Genomic DNA, 19,039 nt, shown 5'->3' with positions numbered 1-19,039 from the left:
TTCCTAGTTATTGCAAGCTTTTAAGGGGCCAGTTTCAACCTGGTTTGTTAAAAGGGACCCATGGAGGAGACCTCAAATGGAGTCCAGGGGTTATGGCAGTTATAGGCCTAACTGTGGGGTGTGGGAAATGAGACTGAGAACTCCCCCTGGTTTTTGCGTTGGATTGCCATTTGAAAGCTGAGTGTGAAAAAAACTGGATTTCCAGAGCTTTTTTAGACCACAATGAAAGGGGCTAAGCCTGCACACTGCATGGTCCCCAGGCCTTTGTCAGGATCTGTCAGGTGTGAAGATTTAGCTCCTATTACAGGGAGTAAAGGGATCAGCTGCAAATAAAATATATGATGTGGATTAGACAAAAACCCTGTTCGTTTGCTATACACACATCTATGCCAAAACTTAAGTACCTTTGAGGACACCCCTCAGTGCTGCTCTGTGACTATACAGTTGCTCTTAAACCCAATTTTGGAGTCTTCTCTTGTAATTTACTTTGCTCACTCTGGAGAACTGAGGCAGTTGTGTTGCATGGACTTTCAAATTTGAAAGATTGATCATGTGAAAATGGAAATTGCCATCCTCTGTCTCCAATTTGTAGAAGCAAATGTAGTCATTACGACAGTTACACATCAAAATTTTAGCTAACTACAGTCTGGGTGGGTTTTTTTGTGTGTGTGTGTTTGGTTTGGGTTTTTTTTTCTTTTTTCTCCTATCTAACTTCTGCTCATGTTTCTAGTGCAGATTTTCACAAAATGTTTTTATGTTCTTTTTCTGAAGTTCTGTTAATAGGGACTTACATATTAGGAATGCTTATCTGCAAAATCACAAGAAAACTTTTAGAAACCTAGGGGAAAAATATTGCAGAAGAAAAAAGGAAAAGAAACTCTGACTTTGAACTGAGAATGTAATAATTCGCTGTGGCTATAAAACTAAACTGAAATGAGAAAACAAATGAAAAACAGAAAATAATGAAGTTATTTAACATGTATGCATTGAACATAAATGAACAAATATATTAGTTTTGTATATATTCTTTATTAATAACGTCTGCTTTCTGATACATGCAGATAAGCACTTTTAAAGCTAGCTTAAGAAAAGTACATGAAAACTGCTTGGTCCTAAATGAAGCAGAGATTTTAGTCCCTCAAGAAAATTATTACAACTGTTTGCTTATTCAAGTGACCTATATCTGTGTTAGTAAACTTCAGTATTACGAAAAGTACTTCATGTACATATGTATATGTAAGGCACAGGGAATTGATGATCTGTATGTGTAGTGAAACTTTTGATTTCTTATGCTGCTCTTCTAAGTAATAACATCATCTTATCTGGAAACTTCACCTGTATGTTTTCTTTTCCTCAAGAGAACTATACTTTCGTTTCTTCAATAACCTGCACCTTTTCAAATGAATCAGTGGCTCATTGAAAATAAATCCTTGGATAACCCATATTGTCAGACAACTGTGCAAAATTTCATTAAAAAGAGAAATATAGTGAAAGGGATCATAGGTGGGACAGTTACTAGAGGGGAGAAAAAATTGTAGAGGAGTTATTGGTAAAGTGAGGTCTCAAGAGTAAACTTTCATTTACATATTTATAATTCACAGTGTACTGAATTGCTGTTAATAGCTAACCCAAAGGTTGTGTATTTGAAAATAGAGTAATAAATAATATGAAGGTGATTAGGTGGTAGTGCTTGCCTTGTTGTTTTGAACAGCACTTGAGCTGGCAACTGGGAGGGAGGCTTGTACTGAGTATTTGCGCCATCGCTTTGGCGTGTCTCTGGGAAATTGTCATTCATATCACAATCTTTTCTTTAAGTCACTCACTGTATCCTCTTGGGTGCTTGTTGCTAACAGAGACAGAAATAGTATTATAGGCTGTATTTAATTCATTTCGCACATAGATTCATTGTGCACTACTTTTTTCCCAACATTTTTGTGACTTTTGACACACCATAACTCATAATGAAGTCATACTTCCGGGGAATAATGGACATATTCTTAGGCCAAGTCTGGCAATGTCTTATTCACAAACAATATTTGTAGTTTTCATATGAAGAAATTCAATGGCTTCATGTAAAGGGATGGTTATTAATAATTGTGTAATTTCTCTAGCTTCTGAAAGTGCTTCTAATGATTTTTAAACAACTTAATTATCCCTGTTGCCTTCCTGGACAGTAGCATCAGATAAATTTTTTTAGTATAGATACAGTAGCATGAAAGCAAAACATGTGGGTGACAAATTTTCAACTTAGGCCTCCATGTAGACCTAAATACATGTCCTGAACACAAGAAATTGTAAGCACTTAAGCTTAATTGCACCTCATGGTTTCAGCAGTAGAAATGCTGTTCCTTACGTTTTCTTCAAGGATGTGTTTTTATACAGGCATGAATATGTGTGAGCATGCATACTAGAAGAAAGATCTCTACTGAGGGAATGTGCTCACTGAGAAATCTAAATTCAAATAGGAGTGCTTGCAAAACAATTCATCCCAAGTCCACAATTTGTTATGGTAAGCTGATTTTGCATGAAAAAATATGCACCAAAGTATAGTTTTAATAACTCAGGACACAGGCATTTTAGCAGGCAAAATTCCCTACAGATGGAAAAGGGGGAACACATAGAAGGATGAATGTAAATTGCAGAGCACATATGAACGAAAGGAATTTCTGTTCATTGATAAACAGGGATAGATCTTTTGTGGGTGTAAGTGGGAACAGTTGAATTGAAGAATAGCTGAATTGGGGATTAATTAGAACTGAACAGATTTAAAGCAGTGTGAGAACTACAACTTAATTATACAAGCTGTGTATTGGGTCTGCAGGTTTACAAAGCTTGAAGAGCAGCATAGAACACTCAGGTTTACAGGTTCCTCTGCTTTGGTGACGACTTATGAGTAGCTCTGTGATGGCACTAAGCTACTGTTTATGTAAGATCTCATAAGTGTGAATGAGATTTGCAGTTCTAGCCCCAGGAATTTTAGGAAATATGTTTTGATTTCTAGCAGGCTTCTGAACATCTGGAAATGCTGGCATTGTGCTTTTTCTGCATAAATCATAAATGACTAGAACTGACTCTTTTTCCCCTAAAACTGATCATTTTAAGTATTATTCCACTACAGCAGAATCAAATGCAATTCTGTCCCTTTGCTGTAGGAGGAGGAACACTTGGCCTCTGGAGAACCCTTCCTTCTTTTTTTTTTTTTTCCCCCAATTTGTAACCATAAAATGAGAAGGAGTTAAAGTGAATTCCTTTGGCTAATACAGAGGCCAATTTTTGGATCTCTTCTGATCAGGTAAATGTGATTCTGCTGCTGCTGTTACCCCTTCCATTTTTATAACCATTCCATGATCTTCACTCTCCATCAGTCTGTCCCTGAATCATTATTTTATTTGCAGTTTTTCCTGCATTTCCCTTGTCCTTTGAAGGAAATACAGTTGTGCTGACCCTATTTGGCTGAGCTCCCTGGAGTAGTTGGGTACTGTTCAACCCTCCCATGGCAGCTTACCAGCTGCTGTGGCTGGAATATGTTTGTCCATCTGCAGAGCTGTCCTGTGCTTGGTCTTACCAGTGGTGCTATGTGAGGCTTCCACTATGTTGGGTCAGGTTCTCTTTTGGTAAATTTCTTTGCTTTGTTTACCTTAGCAGACTGTGATAATTTTGTATTAACCTGTGGGAAAAAAAGATATGGCAGAGTATCTGAGGAGACAATCGGCTTGGAAATTGATAGTGAGTACTTCCAATAGCATGTTGCTTTAGTATAAAATGACTCAATCTCTCACCTTTTCAAGCACTTACTATTCTGTACAGGGAATCTAACTGAATATTGAACTCTCTGTCAGCACATTAAAACTGGTGAAGGATGTGAACCAAGTCCTTGAATCAGAGGACCCCTGAGCTCTGGAGCAGTTCCAAACACAGATCTTACCAGAGATGTGGCAGTTGGCCTTATCTCTCAATGGCTGCTGTCAAACATGCAGAGTTGCTCTTCTAAATGTCTTGATCCTCCCATTTTTCCTGCTTTGTAAGTGATGCCAAACTTGCTTTTTTGATAATATGCACCCAGTAGTTCACTTCATTTACACATCTTAACAAATGTGGAAAGTTGCCTTCCTGCTTCACCCAGGGAACTTCAGCTTACGCCCATAGAAAACTTAACTCAGAGGACAACTAAGAAAAATGCTATAGTATATGGAGGTGATTAATTGGTATTTTGTTTATAGTCACATGTTGACAATGAATAAACCAATTACAAGGCATAGTGTGTTAAATTGCTAGCTCTTTGTATACTTATGCTGTAGTTTAGAGAACCAGTCAGGATCTAGTTCAATGTCTGCATGTTAAAAAGATTCTTATTAAGATCACTTGCTGAGTTGTCTGTTGTTTGTACAATTTTGTCATACAAGTTTGTCATGTTGTTTGTACATGCACGTACACATGCACACAGCTGTATGTATGGGTGAGACACCTGTGAGAGAGATCTAAATACAAATTTCCTTCAGTCAGAGAATATCGTTGTGTACTCTTAAACAGTTGCTGTGATTCAGTCAAGATTTCAGCGGTGTAAAGAAAAGTCATTAGTATATACTTGTTCAGATCATGTCTTCTACAGTCTCAAACTAAGGACTATGCAGAAACAAATTCATTGGACATGTAGGACACATTTCAGACTACCAAGAGATAATATCACCACTGTCACTTAACTGTATATAGAACGATGATCTTCATTACATCAAGCAATGCAACTTATTTAATTTTTTGTTTGCCGCCTATGGAATAGACTGAGGAAAATATGCTATTTTGGGCATATCCTTTTAAGCATGATTTGATGTTAAAGGCCAATAGCATTTTTTTTGTATGCTAGGGATACCAGCAAAGGCCCTTTTGTGTCCCTCTTTTCTTCTCTGCCTGACAAAAGTAATCAAATCACATAGTGTGGAATTACATAGAAAAATTACCAGTTGTTTAACTAAAGCAAAGTGGTTTTTTACAGTAGTGAGAGGGAAAATTCCACCTGGAGTATTGTTTCCAGTTCTGGGCTCCCTGGTACAAAAAAGACAGGGATCTATCTCCTCAAAAGAGTCTAGTGGAAGGCTATAGAGATGATAAAGGGCCTGGAACACCTCTCTGATGAGGAAAGGCTGAGAGACCTGGGTCTGTTCAGCCTTGAAAAAAGAAAGACTCAGAGAGGCTTTGATCCATGTCTATAAATATCCAAGATGTGGGAGGCAAAGGGATGAGGCCAGACTCTTTTTAGCAGTATGTGCTGATAGGATGAGGGGAAATGGTCACAAACATGCACAGGAAGTTCTACACAGGCTGCCCAGAGAGGTGGTGGAGTCTCCTTCTTTGGAGATGTTCAAGACCCACCTGGATGCCTACCTGTGCAACCTGGTCTAGGGAGCTGCTTTGGCAGGGGAGTTGGACTAGATGATCTCTAGAGGTCCCTTCCAACCCCTACAATTCTGTGATTCTGTGAAAACTTGTACCAAAATGAATCCTTAATTAATACCTATCACCTTTGTTTTTGCAACAGAGGGGTTACATTTGTGGCCTTATATTTGTTGAATATCTTTTATTTTACATGCTGTATTAATTATTATCTATGAATTTTTCTGTCTTGAGCCTTTTGTGATGATTCAGTGTTTACTATGTTTAATAACTATTGGTATATAATGATACATTCTTACTATCTCAAGTACATTACAACCTGATCACTAAAGCTAACTAAAAGTTAGGATAAATAATTCCTTAAATATTAGTTTAAAACAAACAAACAAACAAACAAAAGCAAGGAATGCATTTTAAAAACTAGAAGAGGAATAATGTTAATCCACAACTGTTTATAGAAGTAAAGAGGGTGTTCTGCACTGAAGAGATGAATAATGTCTCAAGGTAGGGGATTACTATGAAACTGAAGGTAATCAGCTGGCATGGGGGAAAGTTTAAATGAGTGTACACATGCTGAGATTTGAACATATTCTGTGTACTGTAAAAGGGTCTGGTAGAAGAAGAGCTGTAGGAAGACAACCTAGTGTCCCTGAGAATTAATACCACTTACTGCCAGGAGATCAGGGCTTTGCTCTCAATCTGGAATGAAAAATTTCAGCTACCTGTTGCAGACTTATCAAAGATTAGTTTCAATTTTAAGAAATTTCTCACAATATTGTGAGTATTTGACATAAAGTCTGGCAAGTTCTCTCCTACATCAGGTTAATTCTAATAACTGAGCCTATAAGCATGTGCCAGCCTTCACCACCACACTGAATTCTGTTCTCCCTCTCACTTAGTACATTGCATTCAGTCTGATTTCTATTTGTTAGACAAGTGTAATGTCTGGGTATGAAAACTACCCCTTTTCAGATGAACTCCAGATTGCGGATTCCCACAGAGTATCTAACAGTGTGGGAGGCCAGAATTCACAAACGGTCAGACATTTACAAGCTGGTTCAAATCTTCAAACTTAAAAAAGCAAAGAAAAAAGCAATCATCCAACCAAACAAACAGAAAATGCCAACCCAACAACAAAATCACACACATAGACACAAAGTTTGCAAACATAATGAAAATGTAATTTAATTATTTTCCCGTTAGTAAAGTTATATCAAGTCTTACGGGAAAGTTAGAAAATAGAATGTAACCAATGTCTGTATACAGAAATAAAAAAATAAACAAACTGATGGGTTAAGAAATAATCTCATTCCTAAGAAGAAACAAAGCAAAATTAATTATAATCAGCTTACAGTTCTTTAAAAAGGTGAATGGATCTAATTCCTCTCGAACCAATCAGCTGCGTGTTGTTATGTGCATTTTGTACTTTGTCCACTGCAAACTCTAAGCTACTTCCATGCTGCTGAAGAAGCATCAAGGACAATTTATCTGCAAATTAAGCCTTTTGTGTCTTTTTGTTTTACCTCCGGTCCTGGTGCTGAATACAATGAGGGAAAGGGCTTCTATTAGAAGAGCGTCGCGGCAAATGGTAGCCATGCTCTTCTTAGAAAGAGGCACTCAGGTTGAGCTCCGTGCTGAGTTCATACAACTACCCTAGTTTGTGAAATGATGTAAACGAAATCATAATTTCTCTCACTGACGAAGAACGAACAAAAGTAATAGATTTAGATGAAACATTACATATTCTTTCTTAACTAATAGCATTGCTTCCAACAGACAAGTGCAGCCAGTTTGCCGCCTTCTTCTGGCTGCTTTTCCAAAAGCACTGACCTGATGAAAACACGACATATATACCATGTTATGGCAGAGATGAATTATAGGAATTTACTGGTAGTTGCATCAGAAAACAGATAGGCAGGACACAGAAAAAACAAGATCTATCATTCAGTTGTATCACATCTGCAAGGAAGGGGAATGCAAATAGTGAGCACTTATCTATCATTTTTTCACCACTGACTCACTAATTGTGTTTTAATGATATTTTTTCAACAGAATCACCATAAGAGATGAGGTTTAGACTGGTAGATTCTGAACATCTGTGTTTTTACCAACAAAATCTGACCATTAGGGAGCAACAGTTTCTTTGCAGCTACTAAGAAAATGACAAGTCAACAATCAGTTAAACAAAGGAGATTCTTCTATCTCCTTCTTTTGTGGGCAGAGAACAGGTGTTTAATAGTTTATATAAATTATGCAAAATCTAAAGCTTTTATAGTAACAAAACCCTTGGTAAGAGACATGAATGAAGAGATAAGTTAGCAGATGATGTTTTGTATTCCAACCAGTGCTTCTTTAGCAATACTTCTGTAGTTATAGGTCTGTGAGGGTTTCTGTTATATGTCCTATTTTCATGGATTTGTAATTCAATCCTAAAAAAATTCGATTTGCATTTGGCAGGCAAAGATCTTAAACTGAGACTGAATTTTTTTATTAGGTTATGGGAAAAAAGTCAGTTTAATTGTCTCTAAGTTATGAAAGTATAAAAATGGAATGTATTTGTTTCAGATACTATTTTATGCTGCTACAACTCAAAACTGCTTCGTTTTTTTAAGGAGGAAATTTTACAAGACATTAGTCTGAATACTGAATTAGTGCATTTGGGAAAGCAGAAAAAAAAAAAAAGTAAAAATGTCTGCTTTCTTACCTCTTCATAGGAATGTTTGATCTCTTGATACACACATTTTCGTGAGCCAAACTTATTTTATCATGCAGGAATTTGCGACCATTTACGTAAGACAGTTCCCAGTTTCATACATTTTACATGATTCAGGTAAATGGCTTGACTTTATTGCACAGTATACATGAAATTCATTGTCTATGTTTCCACAGCTCTTCCATGCTATTAAAGACCTTGGCACATACATAGGTACTGAATGGAATAGTTGAAGTTATCAAGAAAACGTTCAGCAGATTGCACCATATATATTATATTAGATATAAAGTGTTAGTCATCCTGAAAGAGATTTGTGAGTGAACTGGAAATGCAGACTACTTTACTCAGTAGCTTTCCTAAGAACTGTTGACAAGATAGAGTTTGGAGGCACTGTTCCTCTCCCCCTGCTAAACTTTCAAGGTATACAGAAGGCTTGATTTTCTTACAAATTAAGTAAGTCAACTGCTTTTGATTTGTTTTGTTTTATTTCTAGCTAGTGGCATGCTTCCTTGCAGATGAATTGACATGATGCTGTGGAGGAAAAAAAAATGTTCCTATCAATCTAATAACAAGTTCAATAAGTCAAGAACACTTCCTTCCATGCTGGATTCCTTCAATAGGAAAGATCTATGCCCTTTAGTTTGTTCTGCAAATCTCTGTTGAATCATATTAAAAAAGAACTCAGATCTCAGGACAGTCAGTATCCTTAAAAGACTGAATTAACCAAACCTTTTCTGATTATAGGGGAACTTTCACTTATCTGTTTTCAAGGTGTACATGTAAAGTTTTGCAAGTATGTAATTATAGATGGTCTTCACAATATCTACTCATGTTGCCAGAATTTCCAAATGAGGAAAAAATTGCACAAAGCATTTTGCAGATTTATTTTACAATCCAATGAATAACTTACTTTATAGTTTGTGGCAGTAATTTCAATCTTTTCTATTTGTTCCTACATCTTACTGAGAAATAAAACCAAGTGCAATTTACAATTACCAGGAATATCACTATAAAAATTATTGAGAAATCATTGAGTTCTGATCTTTCCCTTCTTTACTACTTCTCTCTCTATATCTTTATATAAATGTTCATACAACAAAGATGTAGAGATTAAATGAACCAGCAGCTTATGTACAAACATTTCTACTTGAAGGTCAAAGAGCAAAGCAGGCAAATACGAGCAATGGTGAGTTCAATCTTCACTGTCAATTTTTAAAAAAATTGCTGTTATAAAATGGTTGTTTCAGTAATTCTGAAGAGAGCTTAACTTGCTCTTGATAGAGGCTCAACAAGTCAATAGAGAGGGTAGATAGACCTATCAGATGGCTGCCCAGTTTGGGCAACATTAGATCAGATGAATGAAGGGCATTCACGTTGATCTAAGCAAATCCATTAGAACTTGCAATAGTATTCATTAAGAAGGAATGTTTCTGCTAAAATATGGAAATTTTCTGTAGTATAAAAGAGTGTATGTGGAACAAGGGGTCTAGGAAACACAGAGCTTTTCTTCAGGTCCTAATGGCATTCTAATGGAGATTTCCTTGATTCCCCGGCAGCGTATAGCTGACTTAGCAAATCTGTAATTGCAGGCCCTGAAGGCAAACTGTACTTTTCAGCTCTCTGTACTGGATATATATGTGCATATATAATTCAGTTATTCCCTCAGGATTTTTAAAAAGGGTAAGAATAAATGTCATCTGAATACCAAAGGCAATAAAGGATTAGCTAGTTGGGTCCAGTGGCATTCAGTTCTACCCATGCTCCCAACCCTCAATTTCATATATTTAAGCATATCTGAATGTTAATTCTTTCTGCACCCTGAAATGCATTGTTGTGAAAATCCCATGTTATTGCATAGGACTCCATTAGGTGACTGGAAAAATGTTTTGGTTGTTCCTCTTTAAAGTTCATGAGGCAAGGTTATTTTCAGTGGCTGGAACACTGCTGTAATCCTTCTCTTATCCACTTTTCTATAGTTTTCCTACTTAGATTTATTTTTCTACCTTCTGTCTTCTTTAAGTTCTCTCTCAGTTCTCATGTTTTCCCTTTTCACATTTGCTTCTTTTCTGTTTCCATTTGCCTTTCATTCTAGTGCTGCACATATTCCCTGGCAGACTCTTTTTGGTGTCAACAGTCAGATCTTCATGGATTCTAGCAAAAAATTGCCCACTTTCTTTTGCAGGATAGAGACAATGTTTTTTTTTTTTTTTTAAGGCCTCTTTGTGCTGGAAGTTATTTCAGTGGGAATTGAAGTTTAAATACAGTCATCTTATGTCCCAAATTATATCAACAGATTAAGTTTTAAGTAAATATTTACTATATATTGCAAAAGAGGAATATAGAATAATGCACAGATTTTTTTATATCTGTGATGAAGATATGAAAATTTGTGTAGCTTGTCCCCAACGCAGATTTGTAAAAGTAACATGCCCTATAGATTCCAGATACAGCGCTTCCACTCCCAGAAAAAAGTCTTCTGAAGGGAGTTATGTAGACTTGTGTGTTTTAGAGACTTATTTCCCCTTGCTTGGAATACCAGGTGTCTTGGTTACAATGAGCCCACCAGAGCAGGTCTCAGTGGGAGCTGTAAAAAATGACATGCTAATCTGTACTTTGGGTATAAACTTGTCATGGTTTTAAAGCCTGTTAGTTTGGGATGTTCCAGACGTGAAAGTGATTGCTGGAGATAATCTTTTTTATATATGGAAATAATTTATATATACATGGAGATAATTTTTTCAGTGGTATAAGGTATCACTTGAAAAACTGTGGCTCAAAAAAATACAGATTTAGAGGGCACGTAGAAAAATCTGTGTTTGACATGGATGCTCATGTTTAAAACTCAGAGGTGTATCCAGAGTAGATGAGAAAATTATTATTTTTGGGTAGCAGAAGTAACAGCTACCAAAACGTACTTTATATGAAAATTAGATCTTATAAAGATGAGCAAAGTCTGATCTGAAACTTATGGGAAACAGTCCTAATATTAATGTCTTAAAATTCAAAAGTAAGCAAGAGAGGTTGTTTTGTAGCTAGAACTCACCAGTCCTGGCATGGACAAAGACCTGCAACAGGATCTGGAAACAATCACTTCACGATTTACCTCTTCAGTCCTCCTTCCTTATGTCTTCCATGCTGATCTAATTTTCCATATTTTTTCTTATTATTTTCTTTATGTTTTTATGCGTGTTTTTACACAGGTTTTTTATTCATGTGTAAAAATTACACTGTCAGACTGGAAAGGATACAGGTATTTGTAAGATACAGGCATTTGTAAGATCTCCATCCTACCTTTGGACTTTTCACCAAATTTGTAAAAATATCGAAATGACTTTTCCAGGACAGTTTATAGAATCATAGAATCCTTAGAGTTGGAAGGGACTTTTAAAAGTCATCTAGTTCAGCTCCCTGCAATGAACAGGGACATGCACAGCTAGATCAGGTTGTCTAGGGCCTGATCCAACCTTGCTTTGAAAGTCCCTAAGATCTGGCCATAAACTGTATCTCTAGGCAACCTGGTCCAATGGCTCATCACACACACCATGAAAGACTTTTTCCTTATATCCAAACTAAATCTACCCTCTTTTAACTTGAAGCCATTTCTCTTTGTTCTGTCACCACATGTCCTTCTTTCCTGTAGCTCCCCTTTATCAGGTATTCTTTCAGCCTTTTCTCCTCCAGGCTGAACAGCCCCAGCTCCCTCAGCATGTCCGCGTAGGAGAGGTCTTCTATCCTGTGTATCATTTCTGTGGCTCTCCTATGGACACAGACTAACAGGTGCATGTCTCTCCTGTACTGAGGACTCCATATCTGTATGTGTTTGATACCATACATGTCCAATCAGTAGGAAAGTTGGTGAAAATGCAGTATCTGTAGGCTGTTTAGCATTCTGTATAGTCAGAGGAATGAAGAAAACAAGAGCAAGTTAATATGAATGTTCTGTTAAATGCATGTAGCTACAGTCATTTAACATGACTGAAAACTCTCTTTACCACAGCTCAAATAATGGTAATAGAGACAGACAGTCTTTAGTAATCAGGATTGCTAAGGCCATAAATATTCATATGATTACCCATATTATGTGTACTGAGTGCTAAGAAGTGTACTGGATTTATTTCAACTCAGAAGTTAACTGGACTTTAGTTGTTAGTGGTTCAGCTTTTCAGTACCTTCCATGCTGAGATTACTTACCCTAAATAAACAGTGATACCTCTTGTATAGTTTCATGTGTAGTTGCTTATGTACTGTGTACCTGTCAGCAGAAAGCAAGCAGTTATGTTGTGTATCTGAAAAAGTGAATAAAAAATATCCTGGTGTTCTGAACTACACAGCCACTTTGGCAAATAACCTCTGTGAACCCACTTCTAGAATGCTATATATTGAGAGTCACATAATTTATACAGGTTTAGATAATATTCAGGCCTTTTCATGACAAGCAAAAAAGATTAGATGTATCATCAAAGGGATTATTTTTGGATAAACAATGAACATTAGAACATCTTTGTTAGTACATATTTTATGTCTCAGTGATACCTAGTCTTCATAATACCATACCATACCTAAAAGTCAGTTCTATTTTATATTTTCACTTTATGAAACATAGTTAATGTGATCTGCATGAAACAGGAATATAGGATCTGATCTAAGAATGGTATCATTGAGAATACAATGCTGGCCAAGAGCACCAATAGGGTAAAGTTAGAAAATATGTCATAGGCCAGTCTGTCATACAGATCTCATTTGAATCTCTTATATATATATATATATATATATATATATATATATATATAAAATTTATAAAAAAGATATATATAAATATATATCTCTCTCTATATATAAAAATAAATATATTTTATATCTATCTATCTATCTATCTATCTATCTATCTATCTATCTATATAATTTCATAGTGTTTATTCATTAACAGCAATTCTGTATTCTATCTGTTTCTGTTTGGTGCTGGTTCACTATATTACCTACCAAATGTTTACTTCAAATCTGTTTCCATGCTTCTGGGCAACTGATGTCTTTTTTTTTTTTTTTGATCTTTTGTTTCTCCTGCCATACAATGTTCATGTCTGTGTGAAATCATGCAGAAATTGCACAAATAGGAATCTCCATCCCTTCAAAAATCATTAGATTGTGTATGCCTTCATGGTATTAAATTATGAGAAATATTTATGGAGAAAACTTGCTTTCAACATAACTAAAAAGACTTACCCAAGTCAAACGATGTTTTTCCTCAGAAATGGCAATGTGTCCTTCGAAATGTTCAGCTTCATTACTATGGAAACCTTCCCTTCTAACGATATTTACAGCAAGTGAGAAGAGTGTGTATTCATTTTAGTACAATCACTTTCTCTACATAGTCCATACTGGTACTGTAAGACAGTCAGATCAAAACCTGTGAGACTTTAGAAGCTCAAGGTTGAAGTTTTTCAGCAGATATATAAGCAACTGGGGGTGGCATGTGGGAACAAACAAGATTAGTCATCCAATCTACTCCTTCACTACACGTAGTATTAGTAAATGGAGTTGCGTGAATAATTGATTTTTTCCCTTTGCTGGCTGGATTCCACACTGAAACAAAATATTTTCCCAGATTTCTCTTTGAAATGAAAAGAGAAGAAAATGCCTTGAATGCCATATCTTGTTTAATTTGCATTTATTTCTTTTTAGGTAAAAAATGTGTGTTTTGAAACAAAACAGAAATGTTTCACTAATTACTATTTTTTTTAGATGAAAATATTAACTGAATTTGTTGTAACTACTCAGATAGTTTGGGCTAAGAAAAATATGCATTATTCAATGAATGAAATCATTGATCAAATACTCCCTGCTCTAACACAAAATCTGAAGCCCTCTAATATCTTTCTTTCTTCAGATATACACAGTAAAGAAATGTTAATGAAGATGTTCAATATGGTGGAAACATTAACTTCATTACTTTAATGTGCTGCATTTTACATTTACAAGTCACTGCTGCTGCTAAGCAGATGTAATTTATCAGTAAGAAACAGTTATTGTTATTATTGAATTAAGAACTTTTCTTCTCTTTGACCTTGTGTGCACATAGTCAGTTTTTCACACCTATAGGTTCACACTTTTCTTTATGAAAGTTACTGGTTGAACTCTGTAAGAGGTTATAGTTGCATACAATTACTATTCTGTAAGGACATTTCTTCAGATCAAAATCCCAGCGAACTTTAAATAGTTATACGTGCAATGTTGTATCTTTATTTTTTTCCCCAAATAAATGTTTTCTATCCAATTTCATTTCACCTGGAGAGCTGATGAGAGCAAATGTTCGTGACTGCCCACTGAAGTACAGAAATAGGATACAGTTATAAAAATATATGCATCAGCTGATATGCATAATACTTTTGAAAACACTGTTACTTACAGTCAGGTGTCAAAACCATTTTGGAGTCACTTTATTTATCCTACACTAGATTTCAGATTGATTGTCAATGTTCCTATTATTTTTGCTGTTTGTGTTGTTATTCTATGAGGCCCTAAAGGCAACAGATAGTGTTAGATTCTATACAAGTGGATGCCTCTGCCTGAAGAGCTCATAGTCTGAAGAATCTCATAGTGATTTAGAATAGGATAAGATTTAAGAAGCTAGATTGGATACAGAATTTTAAATGCTGCAGTAAATGCATATATATATGTATTTTTTAGGGATAATGTGTTTCTTTGGTAAAGAACTTCAAGTTTAGTATTAGCTAACAGAAAATATTATAGATACCAGTGCACACAATTCAGTCCTTCTTTCAGTCTTATTATTTTAGGAGCAGCAAGTAAATCAATCACAATCTAATTGTCCAGAAGAAAATCTTAAGTTGTAACATACTGCTAAACCCTTCTACTCTAGCAATAATTCTCATCACAGTTCTGGGTTTTCTTTGGTTTGGGAACAGTGTATAAAGTTAAAACTGCAATCTAATCAACATTTTAATGTAGATATGCCTTTGAAAAATCATTTTCTTTTTAAAATCTGTTGCATATTTGCAGGTAGTTAGGATTTAGTCTTGTATTTTGGCTTCTGTTTGCAAATTCCATGGAAATCTCTGAATGCAATAGGTTCCTGGTATCTGTAGAATGTGGCTCTTTTATTATGTACAGATACTCTTTTGGAACTATATAGTGCATGCTTAAAACATTATAGTTAAACAAACTAAATGCATTTTCAAAAGGTTTTCAATTCTGGTGAAAATGCTTTTGTAAAATGTCAAAGAAATCCACACATTTGTCCAAATCAGGAAATGCATTCCTGCACAATATTTTTTTCATGGAGTGTGATTTGTTATACAAGTTTCAACAACGCTGAAGAATCAGGCTGTCCATCACTACCTAAGCCAATATATCCCCTCTGGACAGCTGTTCCATCCATGGATTGGGTGCTCAGGGGTGACCCATCCCACAGCTGTAGTGAAGGAGAAAAGTTAACAGGGCAGCAAGAGGCTGGTTTTAGCCTTTACAGAGAAGAATGTACACAGATTTATGAAAGGCTGTAAGTACACATTTTATGCAGAAATAATGTAGATAAAGCAACATTAGAATTGGAGAATAAATCATGGCAAAATAAGAAAATAAATAATTCAGAAAAATATTAACTATTTCATTCAACATGTTTGCTTGTGTTAACAGTACAGTCTGGTTGGATAACTTGCTAACAGGCCATCTTTTGTGCACAAGTTCTTGAAGGTGTTTAAATATGTGGAGAACCGTAATCACCAAGACAGTTTAAGGAGACCAGATCTGGAAAGTGTGGTGTGCTTGTCAGTGTGCTAGGATTCTGTCACTTAGACTTTTTTCATTAGTGAGTGCTTACCTGGTTGAATCACTAACTCACAGATTACAGGCTAGAAATTATTTTAATTTCAGCATGTTGATTGGAAAGCTTCATCTGTCTAAAATGGGTCACAAAATATTTCTTAGAATTACTAAGGCTGTCTACTTGAAAGAAATCAGAGATATTTTGAAATATCATTTTCAAACAGCCTTATTTAAAATGGATCTATGTTGGTTTGTGGAAGCTAGATTCCTCTCTTTTATCCATCTTTTTAGAGATCACTTAATAACAAATAAACTATTAGCTGCTTTCTCATTATAATATTGTGCTACCATTATAATAGTTACGGTTGATAAGCCACTTCTATTACTGGTTTCTATTTTGAGCTGTCACTAACTATCTGAAACAATTACTATTTTATCTGAAATTTCTCATGCTTTTTCCTAATCCCAGAGGTAGATTATTTTGTAAAGTTTATAAAATTGCTTCTGTTTGTTCTTCTGAAATATCTAAGCACGAAAAATTGGTATGTTTCACTAGTTATTGTATTTCTTTTTCATACCATCAGTTCTCATGGACAGGGATTTGTTTTTATGCTTAGTGTATTTTATTACAGTAAAATCCAGACTGCAGTTATGATGGTATATAAATACAACACAGCTTAATTTTTCAAAGGCTTTCTTTAATGATTTGGTAAATAAAGCATGTTTCTGTTTTAAACTTCAGGGTATGGATTTTGAAGTGTTAGATGGTTTATTTACAACGCTGCATGTTATAAGCAATTAAGAATAATGTCCTGGATTCTCAGCTGTAATGAAACTCAGTGTGGAAAGTTTCTGTACACTTAGGCACTTGTATTATTCTCCCTGGGTTAAGACAGTTGCCATGTATTCAACTAACTGCCCTCTCTGGTGATAACTGTGGTTCATAGTGTGAATGAATCACTTTGCAAGTAGTGCTCTTGGAGTTCCAAGGGATGGCCTAAAGTGTAAGTTTAAACTTCCCTGGATTTGTAGGAGCTGAAAGTCTTGTCTTGTGCATATCCACCAGTGCTCGCTTAGAAATTTCACACATTCTCCTCCATTCCTTTCCATTCGGCACTGGGCCAGTTATTGCAAAAAGAAACTCTGTGCTCCTCCTGACTAGTTCCCTTTCTCCAGCCATTGTTTCATCTGTAAACTATTGCTCACTTCTTTATACCTTTCTATACCACTTTCCTTTATACAGATAAACTTTGTATCAGTCCTCTCTAACACTATGATGTTAGCATCACTCTCCAATTTATTTTTTTTGTCTTTTTTGGACTGTGTGAAATGGAAGTTGAGATTTTCCAAGCCATTTCCTTCCCCATCTTTATTTTGTTCACTTTTCTTCTGAACTTCATGAAGAGCATCTTCATTAATGCTCTTTCTTTTTCTCATGGTTCTTGCAGTTTAATCTCTCTGCTACTGCTAGGAGACTGTTAGATAGTAATCTAATTTTTGTGTATGGCCAGAAGAAAGAAATGTTCTTCTGACAAAGTTATCTGCTTCTCATTCAAGATGAAATATATTCGTTTTCTAGAAATCTATCATTATTCTTCTAATTATGTGCTCTTTCCTCCAATACTGAAAGTCAAAATCTGCATATGGAAAGACAGACTGTGTTTCTCCATTTAATGCATCCACATATTACAGGCCTTTTTTTACCTTTTCCTTGTTTTAATTCTCCTTTCCTATGGAACCACACACACTTGATATATGTTTACATATAGTCCTATGCTAACTTGTTATACCACTAGCCAGTTTCAAGCACTTTTAAGGGTCATTCTGAGGGACCTTTAAAGGTCCCTTTCAACTCAAATGCTTCTATGATTCTAGGACTTTTATAGAAGGAATGTGAATAAAACATTAAATCTTACAACAGATATATTGAGAAGGGATAAGGTTTTTGTAGTGTTTTGTGAGAGTGGAAAGGTTGCAGTATGGACCCACAGTGAAAGTTATACATAAAAATCTCAAAATCTACTTTGTGCAAAAAGCTTCAAAGTGAGCACTCTTTTAGACATCGTTGCCAATGTACCTTGAAAAGATTCAAGTGCTATTCAAGATTGAGTCCCATACCCATAGATCTTTTCTGGGGTTTGTCAAATCTGTTTGAAAGATTTATGACAATATCAGTGCCTTCCTGAAACTTTATCAGTAACTGGAATAGTATGGGCACAACTACAGTTGGATAATACTATGTCTGTACAGAGAGAGGCATGGATTCCAGCTAAGACTGAGGTCAAAAATTTCCAGCTCCAGATGACATCAGGGAGAAGTGGGAGCATGGAAATAACTAAGAAGTTTCTCACATGGAACTGTTATACTGTATGAGACTTGAATGCTTTGAATGCAACAGAACATTAAAAAGAGCTCATCATTAGGTGTGGATGTGCATGTAAGTTTCCCTGGGAGAGTATTCTCCATAATATGAGATTGCTTGGGATCCAATTACTTTAATGCCTATTATGCTCACTTTTCATGCAAAACACCTGCTAATAACGCAGTAATAGTATCACTCTCAAGGACGCTGTTGTATTGAGGGTAGAGAATATATGTATATTTATGAGGTGTAGACCCCTTTTTCATGTGATAGTGTTCCATAAGGACTATATTCATCTTTATTTGCTCTGTGGGCTAATTCAGTAGCACTTTTTACAGTGTTATGGCTTTTTCAAAGGAACCAGCAGTAGACTTTTTTTTTTTTTTTTTTTTTTATGAAAATGATTTTAAAAGCATCTGTGCACTTTTTTGGTTAAAATCAGGGTTCAAAAAATATCAAATCTCTTTTCCATAATTTATTACTGTCTGATCACATTTAATGAAACATTGTAATGTTTGCAGGCTGTGTTGCTGGTTAGTACCACTCCCGCTAATATCCTTTGTTATAGGAGCATTAATCAAACCTCTGAGAGCTTACTGATGTGAGGGAAAGTACAATATGACTAGAGTGGAATAGCTATTCAACAAAGGCTATTCTTCCTTAACCTTTTGTGGCGATTTTAGAAGTGGATTACCCTAATCTGCCTAAAAGCACCTTTGCTGTGTAATAAAATGGTCCAGAAAAGGAGTTATTGCTGTTACACTCTAAATTTATTCTGTGGTCATTTTGTATCA

The sequence above is a fragment of the Cyrtonyx montezumae genome, unplaced genomic scaffold (assembly GCF_038088225.1).
Source record: "Cyrtonyx montezumae isolate F1298 unplaced genomic scaffold, pur_monq_1.0 scaffold_1, whole genome shotgun sequence".
Lineage (NCBI taxonomy): Eukaryota > Metazoa > Chordata > Aves > Galliformes > Odontophoridae > Cyrtonyx > Cyrtonyx montezumae.
This window is presented reverse-complemented; position numbering follows the sequence as displayed.